The sequence below is a fragment of the Pan paniscus genome, chromosome 1 (genome assembly GCF_029289425.2).
Source record: "Pan paniscus chromosome 1, NHGRI_mPanPan1-v2.0_pri, whole genome shotgun sequence".
Lineage (NCBI taxonomy): Eukaryota > Metazoa > Chordata > Mammalia > Primates > Hominidae > Pan > Pan paniscus.
In genome coordinates this window covers 20,954,914-20,980,686 of record NC_073249.2, presented here as the reverse complement: position 1 = coordinate 20,980,686, position 25,773 = coordinate 20,954,914, and the positions used below count along the sequence as shown (strand labels likewise).

Genomic DNA, 25,773 nt, shown 5'->3' with positions numbered 1-25,773 from the left:
GGAAAACGACAGAAGTAGCGCGAGGTCCAGGGGGAAACCTAGAAGAGAGAGGCGGAGGGAGCTAGAGAGCGAGAGCGATAGAGCCTTAGAGAGGAAGCGCCCGGCTCCGTTAGGCAGCGCCCTCTTGAGCAGGCCGGGGCAGGGTGGAGGGGGCTTGGGCTGCGCCAGAACACGCGGGCCAGGCGGTCCGTGCGAGAGGAGCAACGGAGCGCGGAGACGGGCTTTTTCTTGGATGAATTGCTTGCTTTGGAGGTGGGTTTCGTAGGCTCCTGCCTTTCTTGGCACCTCCCTGTGCTCTGGGTGCCTTGCGGCGGGCCCCGAGATTTGCAGAGCGTGCCCGCCCGTTTGGCGGGAGCCGTGGCCCCGGGCGGGCCCGGAGGCCTGGGTCTCCGGCGTGTCCTCGGGACTGGAGTCGTCGACACGAAGTGGGGGGCATTGGGAATCCCGGGTGCACAGGGACTGTTTTCCTGGTGGCTGGCGAAGCAATGCCCTTCCCCCGGGTAAAGCAGCCCATGCGTTCTGGAGCCGAGGTCTTGGCTGGCGTCTGTGGTTCCCGCTGCCCCTGCCCGCCCCTTCCCCCGGTTTGGAAGGGTGCGACGACGGCGCCCGACGGGTGAATGGAATCGCCTGGGCGTTCCGGGAGCGGGAAGGTACCGCGAACGGCAGGGAACCCGCGGCTGCGCCTTTGGGGTCCGGCCCGCTGCCCTCCCAGGCTGGAGCCGGGCTCCCGGCGGGGCGGCGGCGAGGCGGAAGCGGTGGGATGCTGCTGCCCGGCGTGCAGTAGGGGCGGAGCCCCAGGAGGAGGACCCCGGCTGCGGCTGCGGCGGGGGTGTAGGTGGGCGGTAAAGGGGGAGCAGAGTCAGGGGAGGTTGGCAAGCATGGCGACTGTAGGGGGAAGGGAGGCAGCGGGGAAGCCAAAAGAGCCTACAGCAGGCCGGGCGGGCGCGGTGGCTCCCGCCTGTAATCCCAGCACTCTGGGAGGCCGAGGCGGGTGGATCACGAGGTCAGGAGCTCGAGACCATCCCGGCTGACAGGGTGAAACCCCGTCTCTAGGAAAAATAGAAAAAATTAGCCGGGCGTGGTGGCGGGCGCCTGTAGGCCCAGCTACTCGGGAGGCTGAGGCCGGGGAATGGCGTGAGCCCGGGAGGCGGAGCTTGCAGTGAGCCGAGATGGCGCCACTGCACTCCAGCCTGGGCGACAGAGCGAGACTCCGTCTGGAAGAAAAGGAAAGAAAAAGCAAAAAGCCAAAGAAAAAGCCTACAGCACCCGGTATTCCCAGGCGGTCTCCCATCCAAGTACTAACCAGGCCCGACCCTGCTTAGCTTCCGAGATCAGACGAGATCGGGCGCGTTCAGGGTGGTATGGCCGTAGACGCCGAAGGAGGCGCCTGGCTGCCCCAAGAGCCCGGCCCGGCCCGGCCGTGCCCGCCGGATTGCGGCCGTCACCGCCAGCCCGGGGCCGCGGGGCTCGGATCGGGGACCCCCGAGCCGCTGGCCCGCGGCCTTCCCCCCGGCTCCCGCGCTCCCGAGCTTCCACCACATCGGGCCCGCTCGGAGCAGGGAGTGCTCCGAGGCGTCAGGGCCCAGGGCCCACGATCCTGGGACGCCCTCCGGTCCTCCGCCCTGTCGCGGAGGCAGCGTTCTGGATCCCTCGCCGCACAGGGGCTCCTGCGAGGCCCCCTCTTGCCCCACCCACCCAGAGCCGTCAGGGCTGGCCCAAGGCGAACAGCCGGCCCAGCCGCGCGGGGCCTTTCTCTCACAACGCCCCCACCACGGTCGCTTGTCCCGACCAAGACCCGGCCGGGGGGCAAGAGGGCGTGGGGTGTAGCCGGTCGGGGGGTGGCCCTGTTTTGCCCCGCGCTGGCACTAGAGGCGGCGGCCTGATCTCGGGTGAGAGGGCCTGAGAGAAACCCAGACACACCCCACCACCACCAGGAGCAAATCCACTCCCCCACACAGAGACAACACGCGGGCGCGCTCGCACGCGCTCGCGCGGACACACACACACAGACACACACACAGACACAGACACACACGCACGCACACGCACGCGCGCGCACGCACACACACACGCGGCTTGGAGGAGAGCAAGGACGAGATGGATGGAGAGATAGAAACTGAGGGAGGGAGAGAGACAGCGATCGAGAGAGACAGGCGAGGGCGAGAGGGAAGGAGACAGACAGAGAGGCTGAGAAAGAGAGAGGGACAGAGAAAGAGAGAGAGAGAGAGACAGAGAGACAGAGGGAAAACGACAGAAGTAGCGCGAGGTCCAGGGGGAAACCTAGAAGAGAGAGGCGGAGGGAGCTAGAGAGCGAGAGCGATAGAGCCTTAGAGAGGAAGCGCCCGGCTCCGTTAGGCAGCGCCCTCTTGAGCAGGCCGGGGCAGGGTGGAGGGGGCTTGGGCTGCGCCAGAACACGCGGGCCAGGCGGTCCGTGCGAGAGGAGCAACGGAGCGCGGAGACGGGCTTTTTCTTGGATGAATTGCTTGCTTTGGAGGTGGGTTTCGTAGGCTCCTGCCTTTCTTGGCACCTCCCTGTGCTCTGGGTGCCTTGCGGCGGGCCCCGAGATTTGCAGAGCGTGCCCGCCCGTTTGGCGGGAGCCGTGGCCCCGGGCGGGCCCGGAGGCCTGGGTCTCCGGCGTGTCCTCGGGACTGGAGTCGTCGACACGAAGTGGGGGGCATTGGGAATCCCGGGTGCACAGGGACTGTTTTCCTGGTGGCTGGCGAAGCAATGCCCTTCCCCCGGGTAAAGCAGCCCATGCGTTCTGGAGCCGAGGTCTTGGCTGGCGTCTGTGGTTCCCGCTGCCCCTGCCCGCCCCTTCCCCCGGTTTGGAAGGGTGCGACGACGGCGCCCGACGGGTGAATGGAATCGCCTGGGCGTTCCGGGAGCGGGAAGGTACCGCGAACGGCAGGGAACCCGCGGCTGCGCCTTTGGGGTCCGGCCCGCTGCCCTCCCAGGCTGGAGCCGGGCTCCTGGCGGGGCGGCGGCGAGGCGGAAGCGGTGGGATGCTGCTGCCCGGCGTGCAGTAGGGGCGGAGCCCCAGGAGGAGGACCCCGGCTGCGGCTGCGGCGGGGGTGTAGGTGGGCGGTAAAGGGGGAGCAGAGTCAGGGGAGGTTGGCAAGCATGGCGACTGTAGGGGGAAGGGAGGCAGCGGGGAAGCCAAAAGAGCCTACAGCAGGCCGGGCGGGCGCGGTGGCTCCCGCCTGTAATCCCAGCACTCTGGGAGGCCGAGGCGGGTGGATCACGAGGTCAGGAGCTCGAGACCATCCCGGCTGACAGGGTGAAACCCCGTCTCTAGGAAAAATAGAAAAAATTAGCCGGGCGTGGTGGCGGGCGCCTGTAGGCCCAGCTACTCGGGAGGCTGAGGCCGGGGAATGGCGTGAGCCCGGGAGGCGGAGCTTGCAGTGAGCCGAGATGGCGCCACTGCACTCCAGCCTGGGCGACAGAGCGAGACTCCGTCTGGAAGAAAAGGAAAGAAAAAGCAAAAAGCCAAAGAAAAAGCCTACAGCACCCGGTATTCCCAGGCGGTCTCCCATCCAAGTACTAACCAGGCCCGACCCTGCTTAGCTTCCGAGATCAGACGAGATCGGGCGCGTTCAGGGTGGTATGGCCGTAGACGCCGAAGGAGGCGCCTGGCTGCCCCAAGAGCCCGGCCCGGCCCGGCCGTGCCCGCCGGATTGCGGCCGTCACCGCCAGCCCGGGGCCGCGGGGCTCGGATCGGGGACCCCCGAGCCGCTGGCCCGCGGCCTTCCCCCCGGCTCCCGCGCTCCCGAGCTTCCACCACATCGGGCCCGCTCGGAGCAGGGAGTGCTCCGAGGCGTCAGGGCCCAGGGCCCACGATCCTGGGACGCCCTCCGGTCCTCCGCCCTGTCGCGGAGGCAGCGTTCTGGATCCCTCGCCGCACAGGGGCTCCTGCGAGGCCCCCTCTTGCCCCACCCACCCAGAGCCGTCAGGGCTGGCCCAAGGCGAACAGCCGGCCCAGCCGCGCGGGGCCTTTCTCTCACAACGCCCCCACCACGGTCGCTTGTCCCGACCAAGACCCGGCCGGGGGGCAAGAGGGCGTGGGGTGTAGCCGGTCGGGGGGTGGCCCTGTTTTGCCCCGCGCTGGCACTAGAGGCGGCGGCCTGATCTCGGGTGAGAGGGCCTGAGAGAAACCCAGACACACCCCACCACCACCAGGAGCAAATCCACTCCCCCACACAGAGACAACACGCGGGCGCGCTCGCACGCGCTCGCGCGGACACACACACACAGACACACACACAGACACAGACACACACGCACGCACACGCACGCGCGCGCACGCACACACACACGCGGCTTGGAGGAGAGCAAGGACGAGATGGATGGAGAGATAGAAACTGAGGGAGGGAGAGAGACAGCGATCGAGAGAGACAGGCGAGGGCGAGAGGGAAGGAGACAGACAGAGAGGCTGAGAAAGAGAGAGGGACAGAGAAAGAGAGAGAGAGAGAGACAGAGAGACAGAGGGAAAACGACAGAAGTAGCGCGAGGTCCAGGGGGAAACCTAGAAGAGAGAGGCGGAGGGAGCTAGAGAGCGAGAGCGATAGAGCCTTAGAGAGGAAGCGCCCGGCTCCGTTAGGCAGCGCCCTCTTGAGCAGGCCGGGGCAGGGTGGAGGGGGCTTGGGCTGCGCCAGAGCACGCGGGCCAGGCGGTCCGTGCGAGAGGAGCAACGGAGCGCGGAGACGGGCTTTTTCTTGGATGAATTGCTTGCTTTGGAGGTGGGTTTCGTAGGCTCCTGCCTTTCTTGGCACCTCCCTGTGCTCTGGGTGCCTTGCGGCGGGCCCCGAGATTTGCAGAGCGTGCCCGCCCGTTTGGCGGGAGCCGTGGCCCCGGGCGGGCCCGGAGGCCTGGGTCTCCGGCGTGTCCTCGGGACTGGAGTCGTCGACACGAAGTGGGGGGCATTGGGAATCCCGGGTGCACAGGGACTGTTTTCCTGGTGGCTGGCGAAGCAATGCCCTTCCCCCGGGTAAAGCAGCCCATGCGTTCTGGAGCCGAGGTCTTGGCTGGCGTCTGTGGTTCCCGCTGCCCCTGCCCGCCCCTTCCCCCGGTTTGGAAGGGTGCGACGACGGCGCCCGACGGGTGAATGGAATCGCCTGGGCGTTCCGGGAGCGGGAAGGTACCGCGAACGGCAGGGAACCCGCGGCTGCGCCTTTGGGGTCCGGCCCGCTGCCCTCCCAGGCTGGAGCCGGGCTCCTGGCGGGGCGGCGGCGAGGCGGAAGCGGTGGGATGCTGCTGCCCGGCGTGCAGTAGGGGCGGAGCCCCAGGAGGAGGACCCCGGCTGCGGCTGCGGCGGGGGTGTAGGTGGGCGGTAAAGGGGGAGCAGAGTCAGGGGAGGTTGGCAAGCATGGCGACTGTAGGGGGAAGGGAGGCAGCGGGGAAGCCAAAAGAGCCTACAGCAGGCCGGGCGGGCGCGGTGGCTCCCGCCTGTAATCCCAGCACTCTGGGAGGCCGAGGCGGGTGGATCACGAGGTCAGGAGCTCGAGACCATCCCGGCTGACAGGGTGAAACCCCGTCTCTAGGAAAAATAGAAAAAATTAGCCGGGCGTGGTGGCGGGCGCCTGTAGGCCCAGCTACTCGGGAGGCTGAGGCCGGGGAATGGCGTGAGCCCGGGAGGCGGAGCTTGCAGTGAGCCGAGATGGCGCCACTGCACTCCAGCCTGGGCGACAGAGCGAGACTCCGTCTGGAAGAAAAGGAAAGAAAAAGCAAAAAGCCAAAGAAAAAGCCTACAGCACCCGGTATTCCCAGGCGGTCTCCCATCCAAGTACTAACCAGGCCCGACCCTGCTTAGCTTCCGAGATCAGACGAGATCGGGCGCGTTCAGGGTGGTATGGCCGTAGACGCCGAAGGAGGCGCCTGGCTGCCCCAAGAGCCCGGCCCGGCCCGGCCGTGCCCGCCGGATTGCGGCCGTCACCGCCAGCCCGGGGCCGCGGGGCTCGGATCGGGGACCCCCGAGCCGCTGGCCCGCGGCCTTCCCCCCGGCTCCCGCGCTCCCGAGCTTCCACCACATCGGGCCCGCTCGGAGCAGGGAGTGCTCCGAGGCGTCAGGGCCCAGGGCCCACGATCCTGGGACGCCCTCCGGTCCTCCGCCCTGTCGCGGAGGCAGCGTTCTGGATCCCTCGCCGCACAGGGGCTCCTGCGAGGCCCCCTCTTGCCCCACCCACCCAGAGCCGTCAGGGCTGGCCCAAGGCGAACAGCCGGCCCAGCCGCGCGGGGCCTTTCTCTCACAACGCCCCCACCACGGTCGCTTGTCCCGACCAAGACCCGGCCGGGGGGCAAGAGGGCGTGGGGTGTAGCCGGTCGGGGGGTGGCCCTGTTTTGCCCCGCGCTGGCACTAGAGGCGGCGGCCTGATCTCGGGTGAGAGGGCCTGAGAGAAACCCAGACACACCCCACCACCACCAGGAGCAAATCCACTCCCCCACACAGAGACAACACGCGGGCGCGCTCGCACGCGCTCGCGCGGACACACACACACAGACACACACACAGACACAGACACACACGCACGCACACGCACGCGCGCGCACGCACACACACACGCGGCTTGGAGGAGAGCAAGGACGAGATGGATGGAGAGATAGAAACTGAGGGAGGGAGAGAGACAGCGATCGAGAGAGACAGGCGAGGGCGAGAGGGAAGGAGACAGACAGAGAGGCTGAGAAAGAGAGAGGGACAGAGAAAGAGAGAGAGAGAGAGACAGAGAGACAGAGGGAAAACGACAGAAGTAGCGCGAGGTCCAGGGGGAAACCTAGAAGAGAGAGGCGGAGGGAGCTAGAGAGCGAGAGCGATAGAGCCTTAGAGAGGAAGCGCCCGGCTCCGTTAGGCAGCGCCCTCTTGAGCAGGCCGGGGCAGGGTGGAGGGGGCTTGGGCTGCGCCAGAACACGCGGGCCAGGCGGTCCGTGCGAGAGGAGCAACGGAGCGCGGAGACGGGCTTTTTCTTGGATGAATTGCTTGCTTTGGAGGTGGGTTTCGTAGGCTCCTGCCTTTCTTGGCACCTCCCTGTGCTCTGGGTGCCTTGCGGCGGGCCCCGAGATTTGCAGAGCGTGCCCGCCCATTTGGCGGGAGCCGTGGCCCCGGGCGGGCCCGGAGGCCTGGGTCTCCGGCGTGTCCTCGGGACTGGAGTCGTCGACACGAAGTGGGGGGCATTGGGAATCCCGGGTGCACAGGGACTGTTTTCCTGGTGGCTGGCGAAGCAATGCCCTTCCCCCGGGTAAAGCAGCCCATGCGTTCTGGAGCCGAGGTCTTGGCTGGCGTCTGTGGTTCCCGCTGCCCCTGCCCGCCCCTTCCCCCGGTTTGGAAGGGTGCGACGACGGCGCCCGACGGGTGAATGGAATCGCCTGGGCGTTCCGGGAGCGGGAAGGTACCGCGAACGGCAGGGAACCCGCGGCTGCGCCTTTGGGGTCCGGCCCGCTGCCCTCCCAGGCTGGAGCCGGGCTCCTGGCGGGGCGGCGGCGAGGCGGAAGCGGTGGGATGCTGCTGCCCGGCGTGCAGTAGGGGCGGAGCCCCAGGAGGAGGACCCCGGCTGCGGCTGCGGCGGGGGTGTAGGTGGGCGGTAAAGGGGGAGCAGAGTCAGGGGAGGTTGGCAAGCATGGCGACTGTAGGGGGAAGGGAGGCAGCGGGGAAGCCAAAAGAGCCTACAGCAGGCCGGGCGGGCGCGGTGGCTCCCGCCTGTAATCCCAGCACTCTGGGAGGCCGAGGCGGGTGGATCACGAGGTCAGGAGCTCGAGACCATCCCGGCTGACAGGGTGAAACCCCGTCTCTAGGAAAAATAGAAAAAATTAGCCGGGCGTGGTGGCGGGCGCCTGTAGGCCCAGCTACTCGGGAGGCTGAGGCCGGGGAATGGCGTGAGCCCGGGAGGCGGAGCTTGCAGTGAGCCGAGATGGCGCCACTGCACTCCAGCCTGGGCGACAGAGCGAGACTCCGTCTGGAAGAAAAGGAAAGAAAAAGCAAAAAGCCAAAGAAAAAGCCTACAGCACCCGGTATTCCCAGGCGGTCTCCCATCCAAGTACTAACCAGGCCCGACCCTGCTTAGCTTCCGAGATCAGACGAGATCGGGCGCGTTCAGGGTGGTATGGCCGTAGACGCCGAAGGAGGCGCCTGGCTGCCCCAAGAGCCCGGCCCGGCCCGGCCGTGCCCGCCGGATTGCGGCCGTCACCGCCAGCCCGGGGCCGCGGGGCTCGGATCGGGGACCCCCGAGCCGCTGGCCCGCGGCCTTCCCCCCGGCTCCCGCGCTCCCGAGCTTCCACCACATCGGGCCCGCTCGGAGCAGGGAGTGCTCCGAGGCGTCAGGGCCCAGGGCCCACGATCCTGGGACGCCCTCCGGTCCTCCGCCCTGTCGCGGAGGCAGCGTTCTGGATCCCTCGCCGCACAGGGGCTCCTGCGAGGCCCCCTCTTGCCCCACCCACCCAGAGCCGTCAGGGCTGGCCCAAGGCGAACAGCCGGCGCAGCGGCGCGGGGCCTTTCTCTCACAACGCCCCCACCACGGTCGCTTGTCCCGACCAAGACCCGGCCGGGGGGCAAGAGGGCGTGGGGTGTAGCCGGTCGGGGGGTGGCCCTGTTTTGCCCCGCGCTGGCACTAGAGGCGGCGGCCTGATCTCGGGTGAGAGGGCCTGAGAGAAACCCAGACACACCCCACCACCACCAGGAGCAAATCCACTCCCCCACACAGAGACAACACGCGGGCGCGCTCGCACGCGCTCGCGCGGACACACACACACAGACACACACACAGACACAGACACACACGCACGCACACGCACGCGCGCGCACGCACACACACACGCGGCTTGGAGGAGAGCAAGGACGAGATGGATGGAGAGATAGAAACTGAGGGAGGGAGAGAGACAGCGATCGAGAGAGACAGGCGAGGGCGAGAGGGAAGGAGACAGACAGAGAGGCTGAGAAAGAGAGAGGGACAGAGAAAGAGAGAGAGAGAGAGACAGAGAGACAGAGGGAAAACGACAGAAGTAGCGCGAGGTCCAGGGGGAAACCTAGAAGAGAGAGGCGGAGGGAGCTAGAGAGCGAGAGCGATAGAGCCTTAGAGAGGAAGCGCCCGGCTCCGTTAGGCAGCGCCCTCTTGAGCAGGCCGGGGCAGGGTGGAGGGGGCTTGGGCTGCGCCAGAACACGCGGGCCAGGCGGTCCGTGCGAGAGGAGCAACGGAGCGCGGAGACGGGCTTTTTCTTGGATGAATTGCTTGCTTTGGAGGTGGGTTTCGTAGGCTCCTGCCTTTCTTGGCACCTCCCTGTGCTCTGGGTGCCTTGCGGCGGGCCCCGAGATTTGCAGAGCGTGCCCGCCCGTTTGGCGGGAGCCGTGGCCCCGGGCGGGCCCGGAGGCCTGGGTCTCCGGCGTGTCCTCGGGACTGGAGTCGTCGACACGAAGTGGGGGGCATTGGGAATCCCGGGTGCACAGGGACTGTTTTCCTGGTGGCTGGCGAAGCAATGCCCTTCCCCCGGGTAAAGCAGCCCATGCGTTCTGGAGCCGAGGTCTTGGCTGGCGTCTGTGGTTCCCGCTGCCCCTGCCCGCCCCTTCCCCCGGTTTGGAAGGGTGCGACGACGGCGCCCGACGGGTGAATGGAATCGCCTGGGCGTTCCGGGAGCGGGAAGGTACCGCGAACGGCAGGGAACCCGCGGCTGCGCCTTTGGGGTCCGGCCCGCTGCCCTCCCAGGCTGGAGCCGGGCTCCTGGCGGGGCGGCGGCGAGGCGGAAGCGGTGGGATGCTGCTGCCCGGCGTGCAGTAGGGGCGGAGCCCCAGGAGGAGGACCCCGGCTGCGGCTGCGGCGGGGGTGTAGGTGGGCGGTAAAGGGGGAGCAGAGTCAGGGGAGGTTGGCAAGCATGGCGACTGTAGGGGGAAGGGAGGCAGCGGGGAAGCCAAAAGAGCCTACAGCAGGCCGGGCGGGCGCGGTGGCTCCCGCCTGTAATCCCAGCACTCTGGGAGGCCGAGGCGGGTGGATCACGAGGTCAGGAGCTCGAGACCATCCCGGCTGACAGGGTGAAACCCCGTCTCTAGGAAAAATAGAAAAAATTAGCCGGGCGTGGTGGCGGGCGCCTGTAGGCCCAGCTACTCGGGAGGCTGAGGCCGGGGAATGGTGTGAGCCCGGGAGGCGGAGCTTACAGTGAGCCGAGATGGCGCCACTGCACTCCAGCCTGGGCGACAGAGCGAGACTCCGTCTGGAAGAAAAGGAAAGAAAAAGCAAAAAGCCAAAGAAAAAGCCTACAGCACCCGGTATTCCCAGGCGGTCTCCCATCCAAGTACTAACCAGGCCCGACCCTGCTTAGCTTCCGAGATCAGACGAGATCGGGCGCGTTCAGGGTGGTATGGCCGTAGACGCCGAAGGAGGCGCCTGGCTGCCCCAAGAGCCCGGCCCGGCCCGGCCGTGCCCGCCGGATTGCGGCCGTCACCGCCAGCCCGGGGCCGCGGGGCTCGGATCGGGGACCCCCGAGCCGCTGGCCCGCGGCCTTCCCCCCGGCTCCCGCGCTCCCGAGCTTCCACCACATCGGGCCCGCTCGGAGCAGGGAGTGCTCCGAGGCGTCAGGGCCCAGGGCCCACGATCCTGGGACGCCCTCCGGTCCTCCGCCCTGTCGCGGAGGCAGCGTTCTGGATCCCTCGCCGCACAGGGGCTCCTGCGAGGCCCCCTCTTGCCCCACCCACCCAGAGCCGTTAGGGCTGGCCCAAGGCGAACAGCCGGCGCAGCGGCGCGGGGCCTTTCTCTCACAACGCCCCCACCACGGTCGCTTGTCCCGACCAAGACCCGGCCGGGGGGCAAGAGGGCGTGGGGTGTAGCCGGTCGGGGGGTGGCCCTGTTTTGCCCCGCGCTGGCACTAGAGGCGGCGGCCTGATCTCGGGTGAGAGGGCCTGAGAGAAACCCAGACACACCCCACCACCACCAGGAGCAAATCCACTCCCCCACACAGAGACAACACGCGGGCGCGCTCGCACGCGCTCGCGCGGACACACACACACAGACACACACACAGACACAGACACACACGCACGCACACGCACGCGCGCGCACGCACACACACACGCGGCTTGGAGGAGAGCAAGGACGAGATGGATGGAGAGATAGAAACTGAGGGAGGGAGAGAGACAGCGATCGAGAGAGACAGGCGAGGGCGAGAGGGAAGGAGACAGACAGAGAGGCTGAGAAAGAGAGAGGGACAGAGAAAGAGAGAGAGAGAGAGACAGAGAGACAGAGGGAAAACGACAGAAGTAGCGCGAGGTCCAGGGGGAAACCTAGAAGAGAGAGGCGGAGGGAGCTAGAGAGCGAGAGCGATAGAGCCTTAGAGAGGAAGCGCCCGGCTCCGTTAGGCAGCGCCCTCTTGAGCAGGCCGGGGCAGGGTGGAGGGGGCTTGGGCTGCGCCAGAACACGCGGGCCAGGCGGTCCGTGCGAGAGGAGCAACGGAGCGCGGAGACGGGCTTTTTCTTGGATGAATTGCTTGCTTTGGAGGTGGGTTTCGTAGGCTCCTGCCTTTCTTGGCACCTCCCTGTGCTCTGGGTGCCTTGCGGCGGGCCCCGAGATTTGCAGAGCGTGCCCGCCCGTTTGGCGGGAGCCGTGGCCCCGGGCGGGCCCGGAGGCCTGGGTCTCCGGCGTGTCCTCGGGACTGGAGTCGTCGACACGAAGTGGGGGGCATTGGGAATCCCGGGTGCACAGGGACTGTTTTCCTGGTGGCTGGCGAAGCAATGCCCTTCCCCCGGGTAAAGCAGCCCATGCGTTCTGGAGCCGAGGTCTTGGCTGGCGTCTGTGGTTCCCGCTGCCCCTGCCCGCCCCTTCCCCCGGTTTGGAAGGGTGCGACGACGGCGCCCGACGGGTGAATGGAATCGCCTGGGCGTTCCGGGAGCGGGAAGGTACCGCGAACGGCAGGGAACCCGCGGCTGCGCCTTTGGGGTCCGGCCCGCTGCCCTCCCAGGCTGGAGCCGGGCTCCTGGCGGGGCGGCGGCGAGGCGGAAGCGGTGGGATGCTGCTGCCCGGCGTGCAGTAGGGGCGGAGCCCCAGGAGGAGGACCCCGGCTGCGGCTGCGGCGGGGGTGTAGGTGGGCGGTAAAGGGGGAGCAGAGTCAGGGGAGGTTGGCAAGCATGGCGACTGTAGGGGGAAGGGAGGCAGCGGGGAAGCCAAAAGAGCCTACAGCAGGCCGGGCGGGCGCGGTGGCTCCCGCCTGTAATCCCAGCACTCTGGGAGGCCGAGGCGGGTGGATCACGAGGTCAGGAGCTCGAGACCATCCCGGCTGACAGGGTGAAACCCCGTCTCTAGGAAAAATAGAAAAAATTAGCCGGGCGTGGTGGCGGGCGCCTGTAGGCCCAGCTACTCGGGAGGCTGAGGCCGGGGAATGGCGTGAGCCCGGGAGGCGGAGCTTGCAGTGAGCCGAGATGGCGCCACTGCACTCCAGCCTGGGCGACAGAGCGAGACTCCGTCTGGAAGAAAAGGAAAGAAAAAGCAAAAAGCCAAAGAAAAAGCCTACAGCACCCGGTATTCCCAGGCGGTCTCCCATCCAAGTACTAACCAGGCCCGACCCTGCTTAGCTTCCGAGATCAGACGAGATCGGGCGCGTTCAGGGTGGTATGGCCGTAGACGCCGAAGGAGGCGCCTGGCTGCCCCAAGAGCCCGGCCCGGCCCGGCCGTGCCCGCCGGATTGCGGCCGTCACCGCCAGCCCGGGGCCGCGGGGCTCGGATCGGGGACCCCCGAGCCGCTGGCCCGCGGCCTTCCCCCCGGCTCCCGCGCTCCCGAGCTTCCACCACATCGGGCCCGCTCGGAGCAGGGAGTGCTCCGAGGCGTCAGGGCCCAGGGCCCACGATCCTGGGACGCCCTCCGGTCCTCCGCCCTGTCGCGGAGGCAGCGTTCTGGATCCCTCGCCGCACAGGGGCTCCTGCGAGGCCCCCTCTTGCCCCACCCACCCAGAGCCGTCAGGGCTGGCCCAAGGCGAACAGCCGGCGCAGCGGCGCGGGGCCTTTCTCTCACAACGCCCCCACCACGGTCGCTTGTCCCGACCAAGACCCGGCCGGGGGGCAAGAGGGCGTGGGGTGTAGCCGGTCGGGGGGTGGCCCTGTTTTGCCCCGCGCTGGCACTAGAGGCGGCGGCCTGATCTCGGGTGAGAGGGCCTGAGAGAAACCCAGACACACCCCACCACCACCAGGAGCAAATCCACTCCCCCACACAGAGACAACACGCGGGCGCGCTCGCACGCGCTCGCGCGGACACACACACACAGACACACACACAGACACAGACACACACGCACGCACACGCACGCGCGCGCACGCACACACACACGCGGCTTGGAGGAGAGCAAGGACGAGATGGATGGAGAGATAGAAACTGAGGGAGGGAGAGAGACAGCGATCGAGAGAGACAGGCGAGGGCGAGAGGGAAGGAGACAGACAGAGAGGCTGAGAAAGAGAGAGGGACAGAGAAAGAGAGAGAGAGAGAGACAGAGAGACAGAGGGAAAACGACAGAAGTAGCGCGAGGTCCAGGGGGAAACCTAGAAGAGAGAGGCGGAGGGAGCTAGAGAGCGAGAGCGATAGAGCCTTAGAGAGGAAGCGCCCGGCTCCGTTAGGCAGCGCCCTCTTGAGCAGGCCGGGGCAGGGTGGAGGGGGCTTGGGCTGCGCCAGAACACGCGGGCCAGGCGGTCCGTGCGAGAGGAGCAACGGAGCGCGGAGACGGGCTTTTTCTTGGATGAATTGCTTGCTTTGGAGGTGGGTTTCGTAGGCTCCTGCCTTTCTTGGCACCTCCCTGTGCTCTGGGTGCCTTGCGGCGGGCCCCGAGATTTGCAGAGCGTGCCCGCCCGTTTGGCGGGAGCCGTGGCCCCGGGCGGGCCCGGAGGCCTGGGTCTCCGGCGTGTCCTCGGGACTGGAGTCGTCGACACGAAGTGGGGGGCATTGGGAATCCCGGGTGCACAGGGACTGTTTTCCTGGTGGCTGGCGAAGCAATGCCCTTCCCCCGGGTAAAGCAGCCCATGCGTTCTGGAGCCGAGGTCTTGGCTGGCGTCTGTGGTTCCCGCTGCCCCTGCCCGCCCCTTCCCCCGGTTTGGAAGGGTGCGACGACGGCGCCCGACGGGTGAATGGAATCGCCTGGGCGTTCCGGGAGCGGGAAGGTACCGCGAACGGCAGGGAACCCGCGGCTGCGCCTTTGGGGTCCGGCCCGCTGCCCTCCCAGGCTGGAGCCGGGCTCCTGGCGGGGCGGCGGCGAGGCGGAAGCGGTGGGATGCTGCTGCCCGGCGTGCAGTAGGGGCGGAGCCCCAGGAGGAGGACCCCGGCTGCGGCTGCGGCGGGGGTGTAGGTGGGCGGTAAAGGGGGAGCAGAGTCAGGGGAGGTTGGCAAGCATGGCGACTGTAGGGGGAAGGGAGGCAGCGGGGAAGCCAAAAGAGCCTACAGCAGGCCGGGCGGGCGCGGTGGCTCCCGCCTGTAATCCCAGCACTCTGGGAGGCCGAGGCGGGTGGATCACGAGGTCAGGAGCTCGAGACCATCCCGGCTGACAGGGTGAAACCCCGTCTCTAGGAAAAATAGAAAAAATTAGCCGGGCGTGGTGGCGGGCGCCTGTAGGCCCAGCTACTCGGGAGGCTGAGGCCGGGGAATGGCGTGAGCCCGGGAGGCGGAGCTTGCAGTGAGCCGAGATGGCGCCACTGCACTCCAGCCTGGGCGACAGAGCGAGACTCCGTCTGGAAGAAAAGGAAAGAAAAAGCAAAAAGCCAAAGAAAAAGCCTACAGCACCCGGTATTCCCAGGCGGTCTCCCATCCAAGTACTAACCAGGCCCGACCCTGCTTAGCTTCCGAGATCAGACGAGATCGGGCGCGTTCAGGGTGGTATGGCCGTAGACGCCGAAGGAGGCGCCTGGCTGCCCCAAGAGCCCGGCCCGGCCCGGCCGTGCCCGCCGGATTGCGGCCGTCACCGCCAGCCCGGGGCCGCGGGGCTCGGATCGGGGACCCCCGAGCCGCTGGCCCGCGGCCTTCCCCCCGGCTCCCGCGCTCCCGAGCTTCCACCACATCGGGCCCGCTCGGAGCAGGGAGTGCTCCGAGGCGTCAGGGCCCAGGGCCCACGATCCTGGGACGCCCTCCGGTCCTCCGCCCTGTCGCGGAGGCAGCGTTCTGGATCCCTCGCCGCACAGGGGCTCCTGCGAGGCCCCCTCTTGCCCCACCCACCCAGAGCCGTCAGGGCTGGCCCAAGGCGAACAGCCGGCCCAGCCGCGCGGGGCCTTTCTCTCACAACGCCCCCACCACGGTCGCTTGTCCCGACCAAGACCCGGCCGGGGGGCAAGAGGGCGTGGGGTGTAGCCGGTCGGGGGGTGGCCCTGTTTTGCCCCGCGCTGGCACTAGAGGCGGCGGCCTGATCTCGGGTGAGAGGGCCTGAGAGAAACCCAGACACACCCCACCACCACCAGGAGCAAATCCACTCCCCCACACAGAGACAACACGCGGGCGCGCTCGCACGCGCTCGCGCGGACACACACACACAGACACACACACAGACACAGACACACACGCACGCACACGCACGCGCGCGCACGCACACACACACGCGGCTTGGAGGAGAGCAAGGACGAGATGGATGGAGAGATAGAAACTGAGGGAGGGAGAGAGACAGCGATCGAGAGAGACAGGCGAGGGCGAGAGGGAAGGAGACAGACAGAGAGGCTGAGAAAGAGAGAGGGACAGAGAAAGAGAGAGAGAGAGAGACAGAGAGACAGAGGGAAAACGACAGAAGTAGCGCGAGGTCCAGGGGGAAACCTAGAAGAGAGAGGCGGAGGGAGCTAGAGAGCGAGAGCGATAGAGCCTTAGAGAGGAAGCGCCCGGCTCCGTTAGGCAGCGCCCTCTTGAGCAGGCCGGGGCAGGGTGGAGGGGGCTTGGGCTGCGCCAGAACACGCGGGCCAGGCGGTCCGTGCGAGAGGAGCAACGGAGCGCGGAGACGGGCTTTTTCTTGGATGAATTGCTTGCTTTGGAGGTGGGTTTCGTAGGCTCCTGCCTTTCTTGGCACCTCCCTGTGCTCTGGGTGCCTTGCGGCGGGCCCCGAGATTTGCAGAGCGTGCCCGCCCGTTTGGCGGGAGCCGTGGCCCCGGGCGGGCCCGGAGGCCTGGGTCTCCGGCGTGTCCTCGGGACTGGAGTCGTCGACACGAAGTGGGGGGCATTGGGAATCCCGGGTGCACAGGGACTGTTTTCCTGGTGGCTGGCGAAGCAATGCCCTTCCCCCGGGTAAAGCAGCCCATGCGTTCTGGAGCCGAGGTCTTGGCTGGCGTCTGTGGTTCCCGCTGCCCCTGCCCGCCCCTTCCCCCGGTTTGGAAGGGTGCGACGACGGCGCCCGACGGGTGAATGGAATCGCCTGGGCGTTCCGGGAGCGGGAAGGTACCGCGAACGGCAGGGAACCCGCGGCTGCGCCTTTGGGGTCCGGCCCGCTGCCCTCCCAGGCTGGAGCCGGGCTCCTGGCGGGGCGGCGGCGAGGCGGAAGCGGTGGGATGCTGCTGCCCGGCGTGCAGTAGGGGCGGAGCCCCAGGAGGAGGACCCCGGCTGCGGCTGCGGCGGGGGTGTAGGTGGGCGGTAAAGGGGGAGCAGAGTCAGGGGAGGTTGGCAAGCATGGCGACTGTAGGGGGAAGGGAGGCAGCGGGGAAGCCAAAAGAGCCTACAGCAGGCCGGGCGGGCGCGGTGGCTCCCGCCTGTAATCCCAGCACTCTGGGAGGCCGAGGCGGGTGGATCACGAGGTCAGGAGCTCGAGACCATCCCGGCTGACAGGGTGAAACCCCGTCTCTAGGAAAAATAGAAAAAATTAGCCGGGCGTGGTGGCGGGCGCCTGTAGGCCCAGCTACTCGGGAGGCTGAGGCCGGGGAATGGCGTGAGCCCGGGAGGCGGAGCTTGCAGTGAGCCGAGATGGCGCCACTGCACTCCAGCCTGGGCGACAGAGCGAGACTCCGTCTGGAAGAAAAGGAAAGAAAAAGCAAAAAGCCAAAGAAAAAGCCTACAGCACCCGGTATTCCCAGGCGGTCTCCCATCCAAGTACTAACCAGGCCCGACCCTGCTTAGCTTCCGAGATCAGACGAGATCGGGCGCGTTCAGGGTGGTATGGCCGTAGACGCCGAAGGAGGCGCCTGGCTGCCCCAAGAGCCCGGCCCGGCCCGGCCGTGCCCGCCGGATTGCGGCCGTCACCGCCAGCCCGGGGCCGCGGGGCTCGGATCGGGGACCCCCGAGCCGCTGGCCCGCGGCCTTCCCCCCGGCTCCCGCGCTCCCGAGCTTCCACCACATCGGGCCCGCTCGGAGCAGGGAGTGCTCCGAGGCGTCAGGGCCCAGGGCCCACGATCCTGGGACGCCCTCCGGTCCTCCGCCCTGTCGCGGAGGCAGCGTTCTGGATCCCTCGCCGCACAGGGGCTCCTGCGAGGCCCCCTCTTGCCCCACCCACCCAGAGCCGTCAGGGCTGGCCCAAGGCGAACAGCCGGCGCAGCGGCGCGGGGCCTTTCTCTCACAACGCCCCCACCACGGTCGCTTGTCCCGACCAAGACCCGGCCGGGGGGCAAGAGGGCGTGGGGTGTAGCCGGTCGGGGGGTGGCCCTGTTTTGCCCCGCGCTGGCACTAGAGGCGGCGGCCTGATCTCGGGTGAGAGGGCCTGAGAGAAACCCAGACACACCCCACCACCACCAGGAGCAAATCCACTCCCCCACACAGAGACAACACGCGGGCGCGCTCGCACGCGCTCGCGCGGACACACACACACAGACACACACACAGACACAGACACACACGCACGCACACGCACGCGCGCGCACGCACACACACACGCGGCTTGGAGGAGAGCAAGGACGAGATGGATGGAGAGATAGAAACTGAGGGAGGGAGAGAGACAGCGATCGAGAGAGACAGGCGAGGGCGAGAGGGAAGGAGACAGACAGAGAGGCTGAGAAAGAGAGAGGGACAGAGAAAGAGAGAGAGAGAGAGACAGAGAGACAGAGGGAAAACGACAGAAGTAGCGCGAGGTCCAGGGGGAAACCTAGAAGAGAGAGGCGGAGGGAGCTAGAGAGCGAGAGCGATAGAGCCTTAGAGAGGAAGCGCCCGGCTCCGTTAGGCAGCGCCCTCTTGAGCAGGCCGGGGCAGGGTGGAGGGGGCTTGGGCTGCGCCAGAACACGCGGGCCAGGCGGTCCGTGCGAGAGGAGCAACGGAGCGCGGAGACGGGCTTTTTCTTGGATGAATTGCTTGCTTTGGAGGTGGGTTTCGTAGGCTCCTGCCTTTCTTGGCACCTCCCTGTGCTCTGGGTGCCTTGCGGCGGGCCCCGAGATTTGCAGAGCGTGCCCGCCCGTTTGGCGGGAGCCGTGGCCCCGGGCGGGCCCGGAGGCCTGGGTCTCCGGCGTGTCCTCGGGACTGGAGTCGTCGACACGAAGTGGGGGGCATTGGGAATCCCGGGTGCACAGGGACTGTTTTCCTGGTGGCTGGCGAAGCAATGCCCTTCCCCCGGGTAAAGCAGCCCATGCGTTCTGGAGCCGAGGTCTTGGCTGGCGTCTGTGGTTCCCGCTGCCCCTGCCCGCCCCTTCCCCCGGTTTGGAAGGGTGCGACGACGGCGCCCGACGGGTGAATGGAATCGCCTGGGCGTTCCGGGAGCGGGAAGGTACCGCGAACGGCAGGGAACCCGCGGCTGCGCCTTTGGGGTCCGGCCCGCTGCCCTCCCAGGCTGGAGCCGGGCTCCTGGCGGGGCGGCGGCGAGGCGGAAGCGGTGGGATGCTGCTGCCCGGCGTGCAGTAGGGGCGGAGCCCCAGGAGGAGGACCCCGGCTGCGGCTGCGGCGGGGGTGTAGGTGGGCGGTAAAGGGGGAGCAGAGTCAGGGGAGGTTGGCAAGCATGGCGACTGTAGGGGGAAGGGAGGCAGCGGGGAAGCCAAAAGAGCCTACAGCAGGCCGGGCGGGCGCGGTGGCTCCCGCCTGTAATCCCAGCACTCTGGGAGGCCGAGGCGGGTGGATCACGAGGTCAGGAGCTCGAGACCATCCCGGCTGACAGGGTGAAACCCCGTCTCTAGGAAAAATAGAAAAAATTAGCCGGGCGTGGTGGCGGGCGCCTGTAGGCCCAGCTACTCGGGAGGCTGAGGCCGGGGAATGGCGTGAGCCCGGGAGGCGGAGCTTGCAGTGAGCCGAGATGGCGCCACTGCACTCCAGCCTGGGCGACAGAGCGAGACTCCGTCTGGAAGAAAAGGAAAGAAAAAGCAAAAAGCCAAAGAAAAAGCCTACAGCACCCGGTATTCCCAGGCGGTCTCCCATCCAAGTACTAACCAGGCCCGACCCTGCTTAGCTTCCGAGATCAGACGAGATCGGGCGCGTTCAGGGTGGTATGGCCGTAGACGCCGAAGGAGGCGCCTGGCTGCCCCAAGAGCCCGGCCCGGCCCGGCCGTGCCCGCCGGATTGCGGCCGTCACCGCCAGCCCGGGGCCGCGGGGCTCGGATCGGGGACCCCCGAGCCGCTGGCCCGCGGCCTTCCCCCCGGCTCCCGCGCTCCCGAGCTTCCACCACATCGGGCCCGCTCGGAGCAGGGAGTGCTCCGAGGCGTCAGGGCCCAGGGCCCACGATCCTGGGACGCCCTCCGGTCCTCCGCCCTGTCGCGGAGGCAGCGTTCTGGATCCCTCGCCGCACAGGGGCTCCTGCGAGGCCCCCTCTTGCCCCACCCACCCAGAGCCGTCAGGGCTGGCCCAAGGCGAACAGCCGGCGCAGCGGCGCGGGGCCTTTCTCTCACAACGCCCCCACCACGGTCGCTTGTCCCGACCAAGACCCGGCCGGGGGGCAAGAGGGCGTGGGGTGTAGCCGGTCGGGGGGTGGCCCTGTTTTGCCCCGCGCTGGCACTAGAGGCGGCGGCCTGATCTCGGGTGAGAGGGCCTGAGAGAAACCCAGACACACCCCACCACCACCAGGAGCAAATCCACTCCCCCACACAGAGACAACACGCGGGCGCGCTCGCACGCGCTCGCGCGGACACACACACACAGACACACACACAGACACAGACACACACGCACGCACACGCACGCGCGCGCACGCACACACACACGCGGCTTGGAGGAGAGCAAGGACGAGATGGATGGAGAGATAGAAACTGAGGGAGGGAGAGAGACAGCGATCGAGAGAGACAGGCGAGGGCGAGAGGGAAGGAGACAGACAGAGAGGCTGAGAAAGAGAGAGGGACAGAGAAAGAGAGAGAGAGAGAGACAGAGAGACAGAGGGAAAACGACAGAAGTAGCGCGAGGTCCAGGGGGAAACCTAGAAGAGAGAGGCGGAGGGAGCTAGAGAGCGAGAGCGATAGAGCCTTAGAGAGGAAGCGCCCGGCTCCGTTAGGCAGCGCCCTCTTGAGCAGGCCGGGGCAGGGTGGAGGGGGCTTGGGCTGCGCCAGAACACGCGGGCCAGGCGGTCCGTGCGAGAGGAGCAACGGAGCGCGGAGACGGGCTTTTTCTTGGATGAATTGCTTGCTTTGGAGGTGGGTTTCGTAGGCTCCTGCCTTTCTTGGCACCTCCCTGTGCTCTGGGTGCCTTGCGGCGGGCCCCGAGATTTGCAGAGCGTGCCCGCCCGTTTGGCGGGAGCCGTGGCCCCGGGCGGGCCCGGAGGCCTGGGTCTCCGGCGTGTCCTCGGGACTGGAGTCGTCGACACGAAGTGGGGGGCATTGGGAATCCCGGGTGCACAGGGACTGTTTTCCTGGTGGCTGGCGAAGCAATGCCCTTCCCCCGGGTAAAGCAGCCCATGCGTTCTGGAGCCGAGGTCTTGGCTGGCGTCTGTGGTTCCCGCTGCCCCTGCCCGCCCCTTCCCCCGGTTTGGAAGGGTGCGACGACGGCGCCCGACGGGTGAATGGAATCGCCTGGGCGTTCCGGGAGCGGGAAGGTACCGCGAACGGCAGGGAACCCGCGGCTGCGCCTTTGGGGTCCGGCCCGCTGCCCTCCCAGGCTGGAGCCGGGCTCCTGGCGGGGCGGCGGCGAGGCGGAAGCGGTGGGATGCTGCTGCCCGGCGTGCAGTAGGGGCGGAGCCCCAGGAGGAGGACCCCGGCTGCGGCTGCGGCGGGGGTGTAGGTGGGCGGTAAAGGGGGAGCAGAGTCAGGGGAGGTTGGCAAGCATGGCGACTGTAGGGGGAAGGGAGGCAGCGGGGAAGCCAAAAGAGCCTACAGCAGGCCGGGCGGGCGCGGTGGCTCCCGCCTGTAATCCCAGCACTCTGGGAGGCCGAGGCGGGTGGATCACGAGGTCAGGAGCTCGAGACCATCCCGGCTGACAGGGTGAAACCCCGTCTCTAGGAAAAATAGAAAAAATTAGCCGGGCGTGGTGGCGGGCGCCTGTAGGCCCAGCTACTCGGGAGGCTGAGGCCGGGGAATGGCGTGAGCCCGGGAGGCGGAGCTTGCAGTGAGCCGAGATGGCGCCACTGCACTCCAGCCTGGGCGACAGAGCGAGACTCCGTCTGGAAGAAAAGGAAAGAAAAAGCAAAAAGCCAAAGAAAAAGCCTACAGCACCCGGTATTCCCAGGCGGTCTCCCATCCAAGTACTAACCAGGCCCGACCCTGCTTAGCTTCCGAGATCAGACGAGATCGGGCGCGTTCAGGGTGGTATGGCCGTAGACGCCGAAGGAGGCGCCTGGCTGCCCCAAGAGCCCGGCCCGGCCCGGCCGTGCCCGCCGGATTGCGGCCGTCACCGCCAGCCCGGGGCCGCGGGGCTCGGATCGGGGACCCCCGAGCCGCTGGCCCGCGGCCTTCCCCCCGGCTCCCGCGCTCCCGAGCTTCCACCACATCGGGCCCGCTCGGAGCAGGGAGTGCTCCGAGGCGTCAGGGCCCAGGGCCCACGATCCTGGGACGCCCTCCGGTCCTCCGCCCTGTCGCGGAGGCAGCGTTCTGGATCCCTCGCCGCACAGGGGCTCCTGCGAGGCCCCCTCTTGCCCCACCCACCCAGAGCCGTCAGGGCTGGCCCAAGGCGAACAGCCGGCGCAGCGGCGCGGGGCCTTTCTCTCACAACGCCCCCACCACGGTCGCTTGTCCCGACCAAGACCCGGCCGGGGGGCAAGAGGGCGTGGGGTGTAGCCGGTCGGGGGGTGGCCCTGTTTTGCCCCGCGCTGGCACTAGAGGCGGCGGCCTGATCTCGGGTGAGAGGGCCTGAGAGAAACCCAGACACACCCCACCACCACCAGGAGCAAATCCACTCCCCCACACAGAGACAACACGCGGGCGCGCTCGCACGCGCTCGCGCGGACACACACACACAGACACACACACAGACACAGACACACACGCACGCACACGCACGCGCGCGCACGCACACACACACGCGGCTTGGAGGAGAGCAAGGACGAGATGGATGGAGAGATAGAAACTGAGGGAGGGAGAGAGACAGCGATCGAGAGAGACAGGCGAGGGCGAGAGGGAAGGAGACAGACAGAGAGGCTGAGAAAGAGAGAGGGACAGAGAAAGAGAGAGAGAGAGAGACAGAGAGACAGAGGGAAAACGACAGAAGTAGCGCGAGGTCCAGGGGGAAACCTAGAAGAGAGAGGCGGAGGGAGCTAGAGAGCGAGAGCGATAGAGCCTTAGAGAGGAAGCGCCCGGCTCCGTTAGGCAGCGCCCTCTTGAGCAGGCCGGGGCAGGGTGGAGGGGGCTTGGGCTGCGCCAGAACACGCGGGCCAGGCGGTCCGTGCGAGAGGAGCAACGGAGCGCGGAGACGGGCTTTTTCTTGGATGAATTGCTTGCTTTGGAGGTGGGTTTCGTAGGCTCCTGCCTTTCTTGGCACCTCCCTGTGCTCTGGGTGCCTTGCGGCGGGCCCCGAGATTTGCAGAGCGTGCCCGCCCGTTTGGCGGGAGCCGTGGCCCCGGGCGGGCCCGGAGGCCTGGGTCTCCGGCGTGTCCTCGGGACTGGAGTCGTCGACACGAAGTGGGGGGCATTGGGAATCCCGGGTGCACAGGGACTGTTTTCCTGGTGGCTGGCGAAGCAATGCCCTTCCCCCGGGTAAAGCAGCCCATGCGTTCTGGAGCCGAGGTCTTGGCTGGCGTCTGTGGTTCCCGCTGCCCCTGCCCGCCCCTTCCCCCGGTTTGGAAGGGTGCGACGACGGCGCCCGACGGGTGAATGGAATCGCCTGGGCGTTCCGGGAGCGGGAAGGTACCGCGAACGGCAGGGAACCCGCGGCTGCGCCTTTGGGGTCCGGCCCGCTGCCCTCCCAGGCTGGAGCCGGGCTCCTGGCGGGGCGGCGGCGAGGCGGAAGCGGTGGGATGCTGCTGCCCGGCGTGCAGTAGGGGCGGAGCCCCAGGAGGAGGACCCCGGCTGCGGCTGCGGCGGGGGTGTAGGTGGGCGGTAAAGGGGGAGCAGAGTCAGGGGAGGTTGGCAAGCATGGCGACTGTAGGGGGAAGGGAGGCAGCGGGGAAGCCAAAAGAGCCTACAGCAGGCCGGGCGGGCGCGGTGGCTCCCGCCTGTAATCCCAGCACTCTGGGAGGCCGAGGCGGGTGGATCACGAGGTCAGGAGCTCGAGACCATCCCGGCTGACAGGGTGAAACCCCGTCTCTAGGAAAAATAGAAAAAATTAGCCGGGCGTGGTGGCGGGCGCCTGTAGGCCCAGCTACTCGGGAGGCTGAGGCCGGGGAAGGCGTGAGCCCGGGAGGCGGAGCTTGCAGTGAGCCGAGATGGCGCCACTGCACTCCAGCCTGGGCGACAGAGCGAGACTCCGTCTGGAAGAAAAGGAAAGAAAAAGCAAAAAGCCAAAGAAAAAGCCTACAGCACCCGGTATTCCCAGGCGGTCTCCCATCCAAGTACTAACCAGGCCCGACCCTGCTTAGCTTCCGAGATCAGACGAGATCGGGCGCGTTCAGGGTGGTATGGCCGTAGACGCCGAAGGAGGCGCCTGGCTGCCCCAAGAGCCCGGCCCGGCCCGGCCGTGCCCGCCGGATTGCGGCCGTCACCGCCAGCCCGGGGCCGCGGGGCTCGGATCGGGGACCCCCGAGCCGCTGGCCCGCGGCCTTCCCCCCGGCTCCCGCGCTCCCGAGCTTCCACCACATCGGGCCCGCTCGGAGCAGGGAGTGCTCCGAGGCGTCAGGGCCCAGGGCCCACGATCCTGGGACGCCCTCCGGTCCTCCGCCCTGTCGCGGAGGCAGCGTTCTGGATCCCTCGCCGCACAGGGGCTCCTGCGAGGCCCCCTCTTGCCCCACCCACCCAGAGCCGTCAGGGCTGGCCCAAGGCGAACAGCCGGCCCAGCCGCGCGGGGCCTTTCTCTCACAACGCCCCCACCACGGTCGCTTGTCCCGACCAAGACCCGGCCGGGGGGCAAGAGGGCGTGGGGTGTAGCCGGTCGGGGGGTGGCCCTGTTTTGCCCCGCGCTGGCACTAGAGGCGGCGGCCTGATCTCGGGTGAGAGGGCCTGAGAGAAACCCAGACACACCCCACCACCACCAGGAGCAAATCCACTCCCCCACACAGAGACAACACGCGGGCGCGCTCGCACGCGCTCGCGCGGACACACACACACAGACACACACACAGACACAGACACACACGCACGCACACGCACGCGCGCGCACGCACACACACACGCGGCTTGGAGGAGAGCAAGGACGAGATGGATGGAGAGATAGAAACTGAGGGAGGGAGAGAGACAGCGATCGAGAGAGACAGGCGAGGGCGAGAGGGAAGGAGACAGACAGAGAGGCTGAGAAAGAGAGAGGGACAGAGAAAGAGAGAGAGAGAGAGACAGAGAGACAGAGGGAAAACGACAGAAGTAGCGCGAGGTCCAGGGGGAAACCTAGAAGAGAGAGGCGGAGGGAGCTAGAGAGCGAGAGCGATAGAGCCTTAGAGAGGAAGCGCCCGGCTCCGTTAGGCAGCGCCCTCTTGAGCAGGCCGGGGCAGGGTGGAGGGGGCTTGGGCTGCGCCAGAACACGCGGGCCAGGCGGTCCGTGCGAGAGGAGCAACGGAGCGCGGAGACGGGCTTTTTCTTGGATGAATTGCTTGCTTTGGAGGTGGGTTTCGTAGGCTCCTGCCTTTCTTGGCACCTCCCTGTGCTCTGGGTGCCTTGCGGCGGGCCCCGAGATTTGCAGAGCGTGCCCGCCCGTTTGGCGGGAGCCGTGGCCCCGGGCGGGCCCGGAGGCCTGGGTCTCCGGCGTGTCCTCGGGACTGGAGTCGTCGACACGAAGTGGGGGGCATTGGGAATCCCGGGTGCACAGGGACTGTTTTCCTGGTGGCTGGCGAAGCAATGCCCTTCCCCCGGGTAAAGCAGCCCATGCGTTCTGGAGCCGAGGTCTTGGCTGGCGTCTGTGGTTCCCGCTGCCCCTGCCCGCCCCTTCCCCCGGTTTGGAAGGGTGCGACGACGGCGCCCGACGGGTGAATGGAATCGCCTGGGCGTTCCGGGAGCGGGAAGGTACCGCGAACGGCAGGGAACCCGCGGCTGCGCCTTTGGGGTCCGGCCCGCTGCCCTCCCAGGCTGGAGCCGGGCTCCTGGCGGGGCGGCGGCGAGGCGGAAGCGGTGGGATGCTGCTGCCCGGCGTGCAGTAGGGGCGGAGCCCCAGGAGGAGGACCCCGGCTGCGGCTGCGGCGGGGGTGTAGGTGGGCGGTAAAGGGGGAGCAGAGTCAGGGGAGGTTGGCAAGCATGGCGACTGTAGGGGGAAGGGAGGCAGCGGGGAAGCCAAAAGAGCCTACAGCAGGCCGGGCGGGCGCGGTGGCTCCCGCCTGTAATCCCAGCACTCTGGGAGGCCGAGGCGGGTGGATCACGAGGTCAGGAGCTCGAGACCATCCCGGCTGACAGGGTGAAACCCCGTCTCTAGGAAAAATAGAAAAAATTAGCCGGGCGTGGTGGCGGGCGCCTGTAGGCCCAGCTACTCGG

At 67.8% G+C, this 25,773-nt stretch overlaps 11 non-coding genes across 11 annotated transcripts; all 11 read right to left on the bottom strand.

The window, feature by feature from the left end:
• Positions 1-1,254: 1,254 nt before the first annotated feature.
• LOC134729990 (5S ribosomal RNA) lies at positions 1,255-1,373 on the bottom strand. Its single transcript, XR_010111574.1, has one exon. It is a non-coding gene; the product is annotated as a 5S ribosomal RNA (ribosomal RNA).
• A 2,123-nt stretch (positions 1,374-3,496) lies between these two features.
• Positions 3,497-3,615, bottom strand: LOC134729988 (5S ribosomal RNA). Its single transcript, XR_010111572.1, has one exon. It is a non-coding gene; the product is annotated as a 5S ribosomal RNA (ribosomal RNA).
• A 2,123-nt stretch (positions 3,616-5,738) lies between these two features.
• LOC134729987 (5S ribosomal RNA) lies at positions 5,739-5,857 on the bottom strand. Its single transcript, XR_010111571.1, has one exon. It is a non-coding gene; the product is annotated as a 5S ribosomal RNA (ribosomal RNA).
• A 2,123-nt stretch (positions 5,858-7,980) lies between these two features.
• On the bottom strand, positions 7,981-8,099 carry LOC134729986 (5S ribosomal RNA). Its single transcript, XR_010111570.1, has one exon. It is a non-coding gene; the product is annotated as a 5S ribosomal RNA (ribosomal RNA).
• A 2,123-nt stretch (positions 8,100-10,222) lies between these two features.
• Positions 10,223-10,341, bottom strand: LOC134729985 (5S ribosomal RNA). Its single transcript, XR_010111569.1, has one exon. It is a non-coding gene; the product is annotated as a 5S ribosomal RNA (ribosomal RNA).
• Positions 10,342-12,464: 2,123 nt separating this feature from the next.
• On the bottom strand, positions 12,465-12,583 carry LOC134729983 (5S ribosomal RNA). Its single transcript, XR_010111567.1, has one exon. It is a non-coding gene; the product is annotated as a 5S ribosomal RNA (ribosomal RNA).
• A 2,123-nt stretch (positions 12,584-14,706) lies between these two features.
• On the bottom strand, positions 14,707-14,825 carry LOC134729982 (5S ribosomal RNA). Its single transcript, XR_010111566.1, has one exon. It is a non-coding gene; the product is annotated as a 5S ribosomal RNA (ribosomal RNA).
• A 2,123-nt stretch (positions 14,826-16,948) lies between these two features.
• On the bottom strand, positions 16,949-17,067 carry LOC134729981 (5S ribosomal RNA). Its single transcript, XR_010111565.1, has one exon. It is a non-coding gene; the product is annotated as a 5S ribosomal RNA (ribosomal RNA).
• Positions 17,068-19,190: 2,123 nt separating this feature from the next.
• On the bottom strand, positions 19,191-19,309 carry LOC134729980 (5S ribosomal RNA). The gene has a single exon (XR_010111564.1). It is a non-coding gene; the product is annotated as a 5S ribosomal RNA (ribosomal RNA).
• Positions 19,310-21,432: 2,123 nt separating this feature from the next.
• On the bottom strand, positions 21,433-21,551 carry LOC134729979 (5S ribosomal RNA). Its single transcript, XR_010111563.1, has one exon. It is a non-coding gene; the product is annotated as a 5S ribosomal RNA (ribosomal RNA).
• Positions 21,552-23,673: 2,122 nt separating this feature from the next.
• LOC134729978 (5S ribosomal RNA) lies at positions 23,674-23,792 on the bottom strand. The gene has a single exon (XR_010111562.1). It is a non-coding gene; the product is annotated as a 5S ribosomal RNA (ribosomal RNA).
• Positions 23,793-25,773: the final 1,981 nt, after the last annotated feature.